At 35.6% G+C, this 17,816-nt stretch overlaps 1 pseudogene across 1 annotated transcript in view; it reads right to left on the minus strand.

The window, feature by feature from the left end:
- Positions 1 to 5,989: 5,989 nt before the first annotated feature.
- Positions 5,990 to 17,816, minus strand: part of LOC308605036 (WD repeat domain phosphoinositide-interacting protein 3-like) — a 91,796-nt pseudogene continuing 79,969 nt past the window's right edge. Inside the window, exons 3-5 of the transcript in view lie at positions 10,039 to 10,047; positions 6,445 to 7,123; positions 5,990 to 6,114 (exon numbers count right to left, since the gene is read on the minus strand). The product of the transcript in view is annotated as a WD repeat domain phosphoinositide-interacting protein 3-like (transcript). The remainder of the gene's footprint in view (positions 6,115 to 6,444; positions 7,124 to 10,038; positions 10,048 to 17,816) is intronic.

Raw genomic sequence — 17,816 nt, forward strand, 5'->3', positions numbered from 1 at the left:
AAGAGACATATGGACAATTACTTTAAATGTAAATGGATTAAATGCTCCAACCAAAAGACACAGGCCTGGCTGAATGGATACAAAAAGAACCTGTACATATGCTGTCTACAAGAGACCCACCTCAGACCTAGGGACACATACAGAATAAAAGTGAGGGGATGGAAATATGGAAGTCAAATAAAGCTGGAGTAGCACTACTCATATCAGACAAAATAGACTTTAAAAGAAAGACTGTTAAAAGAGACAAAGAAGGACACTATATAATGATCAAGTAATCAATCCAAGAAGAAGATATAAAAATTCAAAATAAATATGCACTCAACATAGGAGCACCTCAATTTAAAAGGCAAATGTTAAGAGCTGTAAAAAGGGAAATTGACAGTAACACAATAATAGTGGAGTATTTTAAATACAGTAATGGACAGATAGATCATCCAGAATGAAAATAAATAAGGAAACATAAGCCTTAAATGACACACTGAACCAGATAGAATTAATTGATATTTATAGGACATTCCATCTAAAAGCAGCAGAATAAACTTTATTCTCAAGTGCACATGGAACATTCTCCAGGATAGATCCATCTTGGGTCATAAATCAAGCCTTGGTAAATTTAAGAAAATTGAAATCATATCAAGTATCTTTTTCAACTACAATGGCATGAGATTAGAACTCAATTACAGGAAAAAAAAACTATAAAAAAAACAAACAGGGCTTCCCTGGTGGCGCAGTGGTTGAGAGTCCGCCTGCCGATGCGGGGGACACGGGTTCATGCCCCGGTCCAGGAAGATCCCACATGCCGCGGATTGGCTGGGCCTGTGAGCCATGGCCACTGAGGCTGCGCATCCGGAGCCTGTGCTCTGCAATGGGAGAGGCCACAACAGTTAGAGGCCTGTGTACAGCAAAAAACAAACAAACAAACAAACAAACAAAAAACCCACAAACATGTGGAGGCTACACAGTATGCTACTAAAGAACAAAAGGAAGAAATCAAAGAGGAAATTAAAAATACCCAGAAACAAATGAGAATGAAAACATTATGATCCAAAACTTATGGAAGGCAGCAAAACAGTTCTAAGAGGGAAGTTTATAGCAATATACTCTTACCTCAAGAAACAAGAGAAATCTCAAATAAACAACAAACCTCACACTTAAAGCAATTAGAGAAAGAAGAACAAGCAAAACTCAAAATTAGTAGAAGGAAAGAAACCATAAAGATAAGAGCAGGAATAAATGAAAAGGAGACAATTAAAACAATAGCAAAGATCTATGAAACTAAAAGCTGGTTCTTTGTGAAGGTAAACAAAATTGATAAACCTTTAGCCAGACACACACAAAAAAGGGGGGAGATGACACAAATCAATAAAATTAAAAATGAAATAGGAACAATTAAAACTGACACTGCAGAAATACAAAATATCATAAATGATTACTACAAGCAACTATATGCCAATAAAATGGACAACCTGGAAGAAATGGACAAATACTTTGAAAGGTACAAGCTTCCAAGGCTTAACCAAGAAGAAATAGAAAATATGAACAGACCAATCACAAGTAGTGAAATTGAAACTGTGGTTAAAAATCTTCCAACAAACAAAAGTCCAGGACCAGATGGTTTCACAGGTGAGTTCTATCAAATATTTAGCAAACAACTAATACCTATCCTTCTCAAACTCTTCTAAAAAAATTCAGAGGGAGGATCTCTCCAAAGCTAATATGACAAGGCACCATCACCCTGATACCAAAACCAGACAAATATATCACAAAAAAGAGAAAATTACAGATGAAAATCACTGATTAACATAGACACAAAAATCCTCAAGAAAATAGTAGCAAACAGAATCCAACAACACATTAAATGGATCATACCCCATAGTCAAGTGGGATTTATCTCAGTGATGCAAAGATTCTTTGAAATATGCAAATCAATCAATGTGATACACCATATTAACAAATTAAAGAATAAAAACCATATGATCATCTCAATAGATGCAGAAAAAGCTTTTGACAAAACTCAACACCCATTTATGATAAAAACTCTCCAGAAAGTGGGTGTAGAGGGAACCTACCTCAACAAAATAAAGGCCATATATGACAAATCCACAGCATACATCATTCTCAATGATGAAAAACTGAAAACATTTCCTCTAAGATCAGGAAAAAGACAAGGATGTCCACTCTTGCAACTCTTATTCAACATATTTTTGAAAGTCCTAGACACAGCAATCTGAGAAGAAAGAGAAATAAAAGAAATCCAAATTGGGAAAGAAGAACTAAAACTATCACTGTTTTCAGATGACATGATACTACACAGAGAAAATCCTAAATATGTTACCAGAAAAATACTAGATCTCATCAATTAATTTGGTAAGGTTGCAAGATACAAAATTAATGCACAGAAATCTCTTGCATTCCTATACAATAACAATGAAAAATCTGAAAGAGAAATTAAGGAAACAATCCCATTCACCATCATAACAAAAATAATAAAATACCTAGGAATAAACCTACCTAAGCAGGCAAAAGACCTGTACTCAGAAAACTATAAGATACTGATGGAAGAATCAAAAATGACACAAACAGATGGAGAGATATACCATGTTCTTGGATTGGAGGAATCAATATTCTGAAAATGACTATACTACCCAAGCAATCTAAAGATTCAATGCAATCCCCATCAAATTACCAATGACATTTTTCACAGAATAAGAACAAAGAAAATTACAATTTGTATGGAAACACAAAAGACCATGAATACCCAAATCAATCTTGAGACAGAGAAATAGAGATGGAGGAAGCAGGCTCCCTGACTTTAGACTATACAACAAAGCTACAGTCATCCAGACAGTATGGTACTGTCACGAAAACAGAAATATACATCAATGGAACAGGATACAAAACCTAGAGATAAAACTATGCATCTATGGTCACCTAATCTATGACAAAGGAGGCAAGAATAAACAATGGAGAAAAGACTGTCTCTTCAATAAGTGGTGCTGGGAAAACTGGACAGCTACATATAAAAGAATGAAATTAGATCACTCTTTAACTTCATAAACAAAAATAACCTCAAAATGGATTAAAGACCTAAATGTAAGTCTGGACAACATAAAACTCTTGGGCTTCCCTGGTGGCGCAGTTGTTGAGAGTCCGCCTGCTGATGCAGAGGACACGGGTTCGTGCCCTGGTCTGGGAGGATCCCACATGCCGTGGAGCGGCTGGGCCCATGAGCCATGGCCACTGAGCCTGCACGTCTGGAGACAGTGCTCCACAACGGGAGAGGCCACAACAGTGAGAGGCCCACGTACTGCAAAAAATCAAAACAAAACAAAACAAAAACATAAAACTCTTAAAGGAAAACATAGGAAGGCCACCCTTTGACATAAATTGCGGCAAGATCTTTTTTGATATGCCTCTTAGAGTAATGAAAATAAAAACAGAAATTAAAAAATGGGATCTAATTAAACTAAAATCCTTTTGAACATCAAAGGAAACCACAAACAATACAAAAAGACAACCCTCAGAACAGAAGAAAATATTTGCCATTGAAGCAACTCACAAGGGATAAATCTCTTTGGATATATTTTGATATACAAACAGCTCATGCAGCTCAGTATCAAAAAAACAAACAACTGCATCAAAAAATGGGCAGAAGAACTAAATAGGGATTTTTCCAAAGAAGATATACAGGAGGTCAACAAGCATATGAAAATAAGCTCAACATCACTTATCAATAGAGAAATACAAATCATAACTACAATGTGGTATTACCTCACACTGGTCAGAATGGCCATCATCAAATAATCTGCAAACAATCAGTGTTGGAGAGGGTATGGAGAAGAGGGAACCCTCCTACACTGTTGGTGGGAATGTAAATTGATACAGCCACTATGGAGAACTGTACGGAGTTTCCTTGAAAAACAAAAAAATAAAACTCCCTGGGCATATACCAGTAGAAAACCATAATTCAAAAAGATACATGCACCTCAATGTTCATTGAAGCACTATTTAAATATAATAGCCAGGGCATGGGAGCAGCCTAAATGTCCATCAACAGAGGAATGGATAAAGAAGATGTGGTACATATATACAATGGGATACTACTCAGCCATAAAAAGGAACAGAATAATGCCATTTGCATCAACATGGATGGACCTAGAGATTGTTATCCTGAGTGAAGTAAGTCAGACACAGAAAGACAAATATCATACAATATTGCTTATATGTGAAATCTTTAAAAAGGGGTAAAAAGAACTTATTAACAAAACAGAAGTAGAATCATGGATGTAGAAAACAAACTTATAGTTACCAGGGGATAAGGGGTTTGAGAGGGATAAATTGGGAGATTGAGATTGACAGATACTCACTACTATATGTAAAATAGATAACTAATAAGAACCTGCTGTATAGCACAGGGAACTCTATACTCTGTAATGGCCTCTATGGGAAATGAATCTCAAAAACGAAATAGTGGATATATGTATATGTATAACTGATTCAATTTGCTGTACACCTGAAACTAACACAACATTTTAAATCAACTATACTCCAATTTTTATTTTTTTAAAAGAAACATAACAAATAAGTGCAGAATTAAAGTTCATGATTAAATACACATAAAAGTAACATTCATAATTTACATGGAAAGCCACATACAAAGTTAATTGATTACACGACAGTAAAGGAACTGGCAAAACTGAGAACTTGTTGCTGTAGAGTTTAAATATTTGCAACCTGAAACCAAAACCATAAAATTAAGTTTAAAAGGAATTTAAGAAAATTAAGTATATTAATTAAGTACTCAAGTAGTACTAACGATATAGAGCCCATAACCTATTTTAGTTACCAAATATTAAAAAAAAAAATGTTATGTTCCTCTCATTCCCAGAATGTTAGTGTGCAGCTATTCTTATAAACATTGGGGAGATAAGAAAATGGTGAGAAACGAAGGTGTAAATAGCAGGTTAAGGCATCCTGCTCCATGACAACAGAAATTGAGCACTGCTTTGTTAAGATGTCCAAAGTTTCTCTTCATAACCTCTAAACTGAGTGACACTTTCTTCTATGACTCATTCTATGCATTCCTCTGTTCTCTATAGGTAACGGAAACTCTCTTTTAACACCCCCCACCCCACAGTTTCATCAGGAGATCACAGGAGATACACAAGCGTTGCTCACAGGGTTGGCCTGGCGTTTGCCTTAATTCTAACAGCTCCAACACAAAGACGGGAACTCCCAAAATCGAGACACAACTACACTATGGATTACAACAGGCACGGAGGAGAGGCACGGAGGAGAGGCACGGGACTCTCCAGAAAAATGCCTGGCATCTCAAACTTGGCAGTGTCTTTTGCCTTCATGTTCAGATGGGAGGATTTCCCACTTAAATCTGATGATAATATTTACCAGATGTTACTGGTAATTATTATTTATTATTTAACATTATTTATTTATAATTTAACATTTAACATTTATTTGTTTATTTCCCCATCACAAACTCAGTAAAAGTGATAGAATCTGTCACCAAAGACAAAATTCAATTTGTCTCTCTTTTTCTCAAGAGGCCCCTAAGGTTGTACAGAGCCCCAAATGCAAGTGCTAGGATCTGGTGGTACCACTGAAACGAATGTCACAGCTGATCTAAAGGTAACAAGCCAGTAGTCAGGCACGAGATCCTCAGAGCCCCTGGAGTGTCCACAATGCCCTGATGGAGACTCTTTCCTTAATACTGGAGATGGAAAGCCTGGCTTAGGAAAAACAGACAGCCACATACGGCTTTGAGACCAGAGTTCCCGGGCAATCCCTCCAACCCTTTACTTAAGAGGCCCCAGAGCGCAGGCACCAGCCCCAGGAGTTTGAGAGGTCGACTCAGTGCTCTTAGTGGCAATCTGCCGTGCGTATTGATTTTATGCCCAGTGAATAGTCACAGTCTGTTGTAGGTCATTTCTAAAAACTGTGTGTAGACGTCCCACTTGCACTCCTCCTTGGGTTAAACAGGAATTTGTAGTAGCTGTCTCTGCACAAATCGCAATGACAGCATTTGGCTCTGTTCCAAAGGCACAAATGCATGAAGAGTCTGAGGGAACCTGATACTTTTAAAAACTCCACTTGAAACTGAAGTATTTCGGAAGGAAATTCACTGACGCTAAACTAGATTGTTTATTCCTTTTTTAAAACTTTGGCAGTTGGGCTTCCCTGGTGGCGCAGTGGTTGAGAGTCCGCCTGCCGATGCAGGGGACACGGGTTCGTGCCCTGGTCTGGGAAGATCCCACATGCCTCGGAGCAGCTGGGCTCGTGAGCCATGGCCGTTGAGCCTGCGCGTCCGGAGCCTGTGCTCCGCAACGGGGAGAGGCCACAACAGTGAGAGGCCCGCCTACCACAAAAAAAAAAAAAAAAAAAACTTTGGCAGCAAAATATGCGATGTGCCATAGTTATCAGACTCACAGATGAGGAAAGCATCTTGATTGAAGTTAATGCAGCAAATATTAGCTGCTTGAAATCCTCTTCATAGTTCCTGAATTAAATGCCCTGAAATATCAAGTATTCTTAGAAGGGTCATCTTTGCATATGTGGTTGAAATTCTTGTTCCCTGGTGGTTGAGAGCAATGCAGCTCAGGGCACCCTCATGGGCTGGAATGCCCAGTGACGACTTCTTGGTACTGGCCAGGTCCATGAGTAAGCCTGTGGCCCGTGTGTGTGCCTGGGGAGGCCAAGGGGGAAGTTCTTACTATTGGACAGAACACAGGAGATCTTCAGGGTTATAGAAGGTTTCAAAGACCTGCAATTGATGGGAATTGCATGTAAATGTAAACACCTTAATCAGAGTACAAAACAACCACAATTCTAGCTCAGCCTTGACTTCTGTAGAAAATCCTATGACAATAAGTTTTCTTTTCCAGGTCATCTCAGATCATCACCTTGTTGGAAGGGTTTTTCCCCCACCATAAACTAAAGCTAAATAGTGGCAGCGAAATAATACTTCAACATAGCCAATTCCTCCTTCTAGAAATTCTTGTTCTTTTTCTTTCAGTGAATTGACGTTATAGAATTGGAATCCACTTTTGATCCCACATGCAAAGAGTGCATGGTACTTGTTGAAGCCGGCATAGAGCAACCAGTAGCCCTGTGGGTTAGACCTCAGGAAGTTCAGGGGTCAGCGGTGGGGGGTCCGCTGAGCTTCAGTGCTGCCTGCTGTCCAGTGGGTCCTTATAGCCAGCACAGAGGCTCCATGGTTTCATTTTGCAAGTATTTATTAGATGCAGCTATGCAGGAGCTGCACTCACAGCAATGAACAAGTTCTTCCATAAAGCTCCTCATGTGAAAACACAAAAATAACACTTTTAGAATAATGTTCTAAGTTGCATGAGTACTATTGGTGTAAGAAGTTTAATGGCACTCTGGCCTTTGGCATTTGGGAAGTGTTCTAGAACAAGGACTTATCTGAGCTAGTTGTGATTATTGGGGGAGAATTAAAAGTTCAGGTCTAGGTGAAATAATGATTTCAGACATTATAGCAAAGGCATGCAAATACACTGAACAGAAATATAAAAATGCATACAGTTAGTAATTCTGGAATGTTAATTCTGAGATGTAGTGTAAGAGAACAGGAGGCACATGTGTAAGTCATGAGAAATATGAAAAGCTTGAGATGCCCATTTCATGAAACCTATAATTTTTGCTGCATTTCTAGGGTATTTTTTAAAACCTTAATATAAGTTAGATTTGTGCTATAAAGATCACATTATAGATATGGTTTGGAGATGGTTGTCAAAATATGTTAAAATGATGTACAATTAGGAGTCATCACAAAATTTCAGGAGATAAATTGTGAGTACTTGAAATAAAGCAATGACATTCCATTTTATGCAGTTGCAATAATTCATTTCCTTTTGCCACTGTCCTAACAGAGTTCAACTTTTTGTTCAGGAATCCCCATTTCCTACATATCCTGTGCACACTGGAGAACACTGACCACATCCCTAGTGGGGGAGAGATGGCAGGGTTCATTGAAATGAACCAGTGCTTTGTAACCCACCGGACAGGCATTGATTAAGTACTGAACATACACAAAATTATTTGCTCATTCTTGTTAGAAATGCTGGAACTGATGGGCTTTTCTGGAGGCATGTGTGAGAACAACAACTGTTGAAGACACTACATTTACATATTAACAAATGATCACTGAAAATCAGAATCACCAATAGAGTAAAAGCCATGATTTGTCACAACTCTACTTATAATTTAAACCACTTTGTTTTGGGTTTTGGTCACCTTCAACAAAAACATCCTAAATAATATTTGGAGTCATCTAGGTGATTCACAAGCATACTTAGGCCATTCAGAAGATCTTGTCTCTCTTTGCCCTCTGTAGGTTTTTAAAAATTATTACATTTAATAAAATGTGTGAAATTGAATAAGGCAAGTTTAGGTAGAAAAGGAAGCATTAACTTTCAATGTCCTTGCTTTAGCCTATTTTATCAGACCCTTAAAGTTATTTTTATTTTGTTTTGATGCTTAATTTTATATAGCATGTGAAAGCATATTTGTCTGCCAGGTCCTGGTAACTATTTTCGTAGTGATTTAATGATACCTAGTCACTTAATAAATAATATTCTCTACATGTTTTATATTGAATATATAAACGTGAATGTTAATTGGTAGTTTTTATTTTTCCTATATTCTATCAAAAATATTAACAGTATATGAACAATAAATGATTTGTATCTGTACTAGCATGAAATATAATTTTTTACTCAAAAACTATGATGAGTGACACATAATTTTAATTAGACCTGTTTAAAAAACAAAAGGAGCTATGACTTCCTTGTTAGACATTTCACTGGTTTAAAATTTAAAGCAGCTGTACTTAGCATGGCAAACAAGAACAAAGACCTTCTCTGACAACAATCTAATATCCAGCCTATATATATTTTCTTTCTTTCTTTTTTTACTGTGTGGCTTGCACAATCTTAACTCCCCAACTAGGGGTCGAACCTGCGCCCTCCACAGTGAAAGCGCTGAGTCCTAACCACAGGACAGCCAGGGAATTCCCATACATTTTTCCTTATTCATTTATGACACTGCTATGCTATACATAGTTGTATTTTCTTTAAAAGGTGCACACATCTCTTTTTGTCCTTTGTGCATCTCTCTATGTCTGAAAGGTTTTCCTTCCCACCTATTCTATCTGATGATCTACTTCTTATTTGCCAATCTTAACTAGATTTTACTTCCATGAACCCTCAATTGACTTTCAGAGGCGGCAGAAGTAATAGATTTCTTTCTCTAATATTTAATGACATGGTAATTGTACATGAGAAAGTAATCTGACCAACAGTATTCTGATAACACTTTGAGTATATCACAATTGTAATGCTCTGTATCAGCAGTGGATTTACCATAACCTAAATGAAACTTAAGACTCAGAGTACCCTCACTTGCATTGGTCCCTTTGAAGTGCCTGTACATGGTTTTTTATTTGTACACTGTAACATTTTTCTTTTTTTATTTCTTTTTTTTTTTTTTTTTTTTTTTTTGCAGAACACAGGTCTCTCACTGCTGTGGCCTCTCCCGTTGTGGAACACAGGCTCCAGACGTGCAGCCTCAGCGGCCATGGCTCACAGGCCTAGCCGCTCCATGGCATATGGGATCTTCCTGGACCAGGGCATGAACCCGTGTCCCCTGCATCAGCAGGTGGACTCTCAACCACTGTGCCACCAGGGAAGCCCTGTAACATTTTTCTTAAAAAACACCCCCCCCCAAATTAAATAAGCTTCCAACTTGGATGTATTCCTCACACTGTCTCATATTTATCTGCCATTCTAGTCTGAAAGATTTCAATGAGAAGGATCTTGTTTTATGCATGTTTGTTTCTTTAGTGATACTCTTGTATATAACAGAATCAATAAAGATATGTTGAACAAATCATATCATTGACATGAGAGAATTTGGTGTAAAACTGGAAAAAAATATGAGAGAAAGACAGATAAAATTCCTTTAAGAAAGAAAAAAGAAGAAAAGTTTGATACATTTACCTACCTGATACACCTAGAAGATAAAGTTAGAAAATGCTCATGTTAGCCAATACAGGTAGACAGCCAAACTGACAACTAACATTTTTATTAAAAATTCAGCTTCAAGTTTATGTAACAAGAAAATTTGGTTGGTGGGTTTAGTTTCTCAGATGTGTGGTTGTGTTTAACAGACAAAATCACTTTCACTATTTTCAAAGTATGGAAAAGTCTTCTAAAGAACGTTGGATTTATTGAGAGTATACCTTGGGGATACAAGAAAAAGTGATTTCTCTGACACTACTCCATCAATATCAATAACCTGCTCTGGGTTCACATGTACCTGTATTTGTAGTGGAAGAAAATTTGTCTATAATCAGTTTGTAAATATTTGAGGGTCAATTTCAATTGAACTAGAAACATAATTCAAAGCATGCAGTAACTGAAAAATTCATATCAACATTTTTATGAGATATTAAGTAATTTGTACTTATACTCTGGAAATGTTTACTCAAATCCTTAATATACAAAATGAAGTGAATTTAATGATCAGTAATCATATATTCTCTTCATTTCTCTTATCTCCTACTCTTCAGTCATTTCCTCTCTACACACTATCTTAGCACATTCTTTATAGGTTTTTCCCTATAAACTAATACATTATATGATTATATTAGTTAAGCTAAAAAGAAACATTAGGATGATTAATGTTAATATTTTTGAATGAATTATTTTTGATGATGCTTTACACTAAGTATTTGTTTTAAGCTAATAGTTATCACACATTTTCATTTTGTTTTAAATTCTGCTTAATAATAACCCATTGATCTTCATAAAAAGGGATAAACCCCAAATTATTTCAATAATTATTAAAATGTCTTAGGTCATCTTAATAATGACCCACTTTGCACATATATAAACGTGTGTATGTGTGTGTGTTTATACTGTTTTCTGAGGTCTTAAATTAACTTTCAATGGGAACCTAAATCTGAATATAAAAGAACAAGTACATTTTACATTATTACTCTCCTCAGTTTTGTATAATATTCTTCACCAGTCTTAATTACTTCAATGACCTTCTTAATTTGACCAATTCAACTTTTTTCATTTGTAATTTTGCATAATAATAGTATAAATAGGCAATACATGTGCCTAAACAAATTAGACATTTAAATAAAACTGATTATTCACAATTCATTAGACAAATTTTTTTATTAATTTCAATTAGCCATAGAATACATTTCAACATTAAACATCATACTTTCTCCTTTTAGGTTTAAATTTTTCACAATGTGAAATACAGTCAAATCCATATTAGTGAAAAAACATTTATATTGTATTAAAATGTATCATTTCAAATTCTCTGAGTTTGAAAGAAAATAAAATGTACTTGATAAGAACAAGGTAGAACTAATGAGAATTTAAATATCCTTTTGGAATTTTTTTAAAATTTGTATATAAACTTGTATGAATTTCATGGACTCTAGTTAAGTTGTCATAAGTTGTTGATGTCTATTGACCAAGATGACCTTAACATTTTCCTCAGCTTTACTAAACTTTAAAGAGTCTCCTTCTGTACTCTTATCCCCTAACCTCCTTTTTCATAGAGCATTTACTTTAGAAAATTCTTAAGTTCTTTTTCTGCCACTTTGAGGTGTAAAATTTTAATTTTTAATTTTTTTTAAGATTTTATTTTATTATTGGCTGTGTTGGGTCTTAGTTGTGGCACACTGGATCTTCATTGAGGCATGCAGGATGTTTCATTGCACCACTTGGGCTCTTCATTGTGGCATGCGGAGTTCTCTCTAGTTGTAGCATGTGGGTTTTCTCTTCTCTAGTTGTGGTGCAAGGTTCCAGGGCACATGGGCTCTGTAGTTGTGGTGCATGGATTCCAGAGCATTTGGGCTCTGTAGTTTGTGGCATACAGTCTCTGGTTGAGGTGCATGAGCTCAGTAGTTGTGGTATGCTGGCTTAGTTGCCCTGCGGCATGTGGGATCTTAGTTACCTGACCAAGGATTGAACCCATGTCCCCTGCATTGTAAGGTGGATTCTTTAACACTGGACCACCAGGGAAGTCCCATAAATTTTTTAAAAGTCAGTTTTACAATGCAGGAATATCTTTCTTAAGGATGTAGGAGAAAACACTTTGAAATGTGACCACCAAGGAATGTGACCACCTTATATTCCAATTTCTGGGTGAAGGTAGGCGCCTAACTTCAGTAGTGTAATCGACATGCTTTTCTGAGACAAGTATCTTAAAAGGATAAAATAGAGTGTTTCCTTTCCACATCAAATTGGGATTATATCATAGACCCATGATGTCAAGTTGGGAAAAAAATAGGTATACATTCCTCAAATTAATTATAATTATTTGAAAATTGTGTTTTATGCTTCCCTTATACAAGTCTATTTGAACCCAAAAAGGATTGGCATAGAAGACTCTCATGCCATCAGTCAACAACTATATATTGAGCACTTTCAATGTGCCAGAAATTGATCTTGAAAGAAATAAGATAGACAAGGTCTTTGCTGTCTTGAAACCAACAATTTTTTTCGGAAGCACAACATAAAAAAAGTAAATAATGTTATAAAAAAATAAATGAGGTGACAGAATAAATCCTAGAACAGTTATTCTAGGTGAAGTAGTCAGGTGAATGTAGCCCAAGTAGGTGCTATTTGAATACAGCTCCAAATCTTAGAAGCTGCCAGGCCTTTAAAGATCGTTGAGGAGATATTTCAGAAGACTTAAATGGAGGAATAGTTGTAAAAGAAGAATTGGGAGACTGGGGTAGGATGTGAGCAGATCTTACAAGGATTTAAAGACCCTGGAAAACAATAGTGAAGCAGATTCTAATAGTTAAGCTTAGATGTGAGTGGAATGGAAAGTCTTACTATGAATTTTCTATAATTAAGGAAATAAATGACTTAATAACTGGGAATGCAGGGGCTCATGAAATGCTTAACAGAGATCTACACTTTCTCAAATATCCCCCAACTATAATGTAAGTCTCTGGCCTGTGTAGGAAGATATTTTATATATATTTTTACCTCATATAATTTTATAATTTTCTTCTCTAAGCACACAATGCTTTTCCTTTTGGCAAAGTTCAACAGTCATGACTGTGATTTCTTCATTTTTCTTGAAAAAATCTGTAAGGTGCTGAATTTAAAATTTGACTAACCCTCCTACAAAGGTGTGTCTGTGGTTTCCCGTCTTTGGACACGTAAGAATTGGAGGCAAAGAAATGTGGACTTGGAGAAGTCTGGGGCCAGCCTGCTCCCTGGAGGCTCAAGATCAGCCATCCCACATAGAAAAAAAATAAAATAAAATAAAATTTGACCAGTAAGTTCACTTTCACTTTGGGAAACAAATGAATAAAAATGAGTAGCAGTTCTTTTATCCAAAATTGACGAAATAACCAATTGGTTAAGACAAAAATAAGAAAAACAGACAAAGGTATACTAAAGGAACATATTGGACATGAATTATTTGTAAATATATATGTATTTGGATTTCTTTAAATTCACTTTTAGATACAGTTTGCTATAGTATACAGGACATTGATTAGAATTCATGATTTGGAATCTTCCTTTTTTCTATCTAAAAGAACTTGCAACCTTTGCCTAAACTTTTTGAATGTTAGTTTATTCATTGGCATCCAAATCAAAGTGTTAAACTTAGGGTTAACTGCAATAGCACGTGTAGTTTTTTTAGCCCATAGGGCTTAGAGGAATATAACTACTTAGAAAAAAATATACATATATATATATATATATATATATATACACACACACACACACACACACACACACACACACACAGAGTTCTGGTCCCTCTTTTATTTTAAACTTTTCTAATTATTTTTCATTTTTCTTCAAGTTGTTAAAAATAGATGCTAATATAATTAAAATATGTGAGGATTCTCTATCTTTGCAATTGCTTAAGGTTATATTTGACCATAGTAATTATCCTATCACATGATGAAAGATAAAATCCTGTGTAACATATGGAATACAATAGTTCTTGAGAATCAATTATGACAGCTAGAAAGTAAATTGAATAATTATTTGAAAATTATACCAATATAGCCATCCACACCAACCTTATTTTTCCTTATTATTCTCTATTTTAGCTACATGAAATTTAATTTTATAGAACTTTACACATCTGGAAGTGATTAGTTTTTATAATCTGTCTTCCTTACCAGACTGTATATAATGTTAGACAAATGACTATTATATCCACCAACACAAAACTAACACATAATACATGTTCAGCAAATAACTATTAAATGGATTAAAAATATATGTTATAAATAAGACACTTCTTGCTTTCAACATATCAGTGGGACATAAATGTGATTTAGTACATCATGTTGTCTTTATTACATACTATATTTTCTTTTGTTTTTAATTAATTAATTAATTAATTTATTTATTTATTTATTTATGGTTGCATTGGGTCTTCGTTGTGGTGTGCAGGCTTCTCATTAGGTGGCTTCTCTTGTTGCAGAGCATGGGCTCTAGGCACATTGCCTTCAGTTGTTGTGGCAAATGGTCTGTAGAGCACAGACTCAGTAGTTGTGGTGCACAGGCTTAGTTGCTCTGTGGTCATACTTTATATTCTTTAATACAATAATAACCTAAACCTAATACCAGAATCTCAATTTAAATGTAACTGCTTAACTATAAACATGGGCTATATCTACAAAGTCACACAAATAAATATTCCTAAGTTTAGAAATATTGACATGATACATTGACATGATACTTCTGGGTGTCAAGAATGATCTATAGAGCAAAGGAAGTCTTTATAACTCTGATCTCAACGTGATCTAAACAAGTCAGGGAACACTTGTCAGTTTTATTTGAGAATGTATTCCAAACTCTCAGAAAATCACTTGGCACATAGAAGTTGTGTTGTATTGGTATGGTGGGGTTAATGGCAGCCTCCAGGAAGGCTCAAACCAATGAGTAGTTCCCAGAACTGCTGCTGCCAGTGCCCTTGTACCCATGGTGAGCCACAGCCATCACCCCACCTCTGCAGGAGACCCTCCAACACTAGCAGGTTGACCCTGGTTCTATTCCATATCATCTTATCTCTGGGACACAAGGTGTCAGAGCAGCCACTATCTGGAAGATTGCCAGTAGTTGTGTCAGAAAGGAGAACATGGTGAAGAAGGTATTGGACCTTAAAGCCTCCACCCAGAACTGACACTTCTGCTTACTCATTGGTCAAGCTAACTAAAAACGAAAAAAATAAAGAAGCAAAAGGAACTACAATCCTGCAGCCTGTGGAACAAAAACTACATTTACAGAAAGACAGACAAATTTAAAAGGCAGAGGACTATGTATCAGGTGAAGGAACAAGATAAAACCCCAGAAAAACAACTAAATGAAGTGGAGATAGGCAAACTTCCAGAAACATATTCAGAATAATGATAATGAAGATGATCCAGGACTGCAGAAAAAGAATGGAGGCAAAGATCAAGAAGATTCAAGAAACATTTAACAAAGACCTAGAAGAATTAAAGAACAAACAAAGAGAGATGAAAAATACAATAAGTGAAAAGAAAAATATACTAGAAGCAATTGATAGCAGAATAACTGAGGCAGAAGAATGGATAAGTGACCTGGAATACAGAATGGTGGAAATCACTGCCATGGAACAGAATAAAGAAAAAAGAATGAAAATAAATGAAGACAGCCTAAGAGACCTCTGGGACAATATTAAACACACCAAAATTCACATTATAGGGGTCCCAGAAGGAGAAGAGAGAGAAAAACCTGAGAAAATATTTGAAGAGATTATAGTCAAAACTTCCCTAACATGGAAAAAGAAATAGCCACCCAAGTCCAGGAAGTGCAGAGAGTCCCAGGCAGGATAAACTCAAGGAGAAGCACACTGAGACACATAATAATCAAATTGACAAAAATTAAAGACAGAGAAAACGTATTAAAAGCAACAAGGGGAAAATGACAAATAACATACAAGGGAATCCCCAAAAGGATAACAAACGATTTCTCAGCAGAAATTCTACAAGACAGAAGGGAGTGGCATGATAAATTTAAAGTGATAAAACAAAATAACCTACACCTAAAATTACTCTACCAGGCAAAGATCTCATTCAGATTTGACAGGGAAATCAAAAGCTTTACAGACAAGCAAAAGATAAGAGAATTAAGCACCACCAAACCAGCTATACACCAAATGCTAAAGGAACTTCTTTAAGTGGGAAACACAGAGAAGAAAAGTACCTACACAACATACCAAAAACAATTAAGAAAATGTTAATAGGAACATACATATCAATAATTACCTTAAATGTGAATGGATTAAATATTCAATCAAAAGACACAGGCTTGCGGAAATGGATACAAAAACAAGACCCATATATATGTTGTCTACAGGAGACCCACTTCAGTCCTAGGGACACATACAGACTAAAAGTGATGGGATGGAAAAGTATATTCCATGTAAAAACTGGAATAGCAATATTCATATCAGATAAACTAGACTTTAAAAGAAACACTCTTGTGACAGACAAGGAAGGACACTACATAATAATAAAGGGATCAACCCAGGAAGAATACATAACAATTATAAATACATATGCACCCAACATAGGAGCACCTCAATACGTAAGGCAAATACTAGCATCTATAAAAGAGGAAATCAACAGTAACACAATAATAGTGGGGAAATTTAACATTTCACTTACACCAATGGACAGATGACCCACACAAAAAAATTAATAAGGAAACACAAGCTTTAAATGACACAATAGACCAGATAGATTTAAATGATATTTATAGGACATTCCATCCAAAAACAGCAGATTACATTTTCTTTCCAAGTGCACACGGAACATTTTCCATGATAGATCACATCTTGGGTCACAAACCAAGCCTCAGCAAATTTAAGAAAATTGAAATCATATCAGGCATCTTTTCTGATCACAATGCTATGAGATTAGACATAAATTACAGGAAAAAAACTAAAAAAAACCTGAAAAAACAAAAAAAAACACAGAGACTAAACAACACATTACAAAATAACCAAGATATCACTGAAAAAATCAAAGAGAGAATAAAAAAATACCTAGAAACAAAAGACAATGAAAACTCATTGATACAAAACCTATGGGATGCAGCAAAAGCAGTTCTAGGAGGGAAATTTATGGCTATACAATCCTACCTCAAGAAACAGAAAAAAGCTCAAATAAACATTCTAACCTTACACCTAAAGGAACTAGAGAAAGAAGATAAAATAAAACCCAAAGTTAGTAGAAGGAAAGAAATCATAAAGATCAGAGCAGAAATAAATGAAATACAAACAAGGAAAACAATGGTAAAGATCAATAAAATTAAAAGCTGGTTCTTTGAGCAGATAAACAAAATTGATAAACCTTTAACCAAACTCATCAAGAGGAGAGGACGCAGATCAATAAAATTAGAAATGAAAAAAAAAAAAGAAGTTACAACAGACACCACAGAAATACAAAGCATCATAAGAGACTACTACAAGCAAGTATATGCCAATAAAATGGAGAACCTGGAAGAAATGGACAAATTCTTAGAAAGGTATAACCTTCCAAACTGAACCAGGAAGAAATAGAAAGTATGAACAGACCAATCACAAGTAATGAAATTGAAACTGTGATTAAAGATCTTCCAACAAACAAAAGTCCAGGACCACATGGCTTCACAGGTGAATTCTATGAAACATTTAGAAAAGAGCTAACACCAATCCTTCTCAAACTCTTCCAAAAAATTACAGAGGGAGGATCACTCCCAAACCCATGC

Source organism: Mesoplodon bidens (genome assembly GCF_964165515.1).
Source record: "Mesoplodon bidens genome assembly, chromosome: 17".
Classification (NCBI taxonomy): Eukaryota; Metazoa; Chordata; class Mammalia; order Artiodactyla; family Ziphiidae; genus Mesoplodon; species Mesoplodon bidens.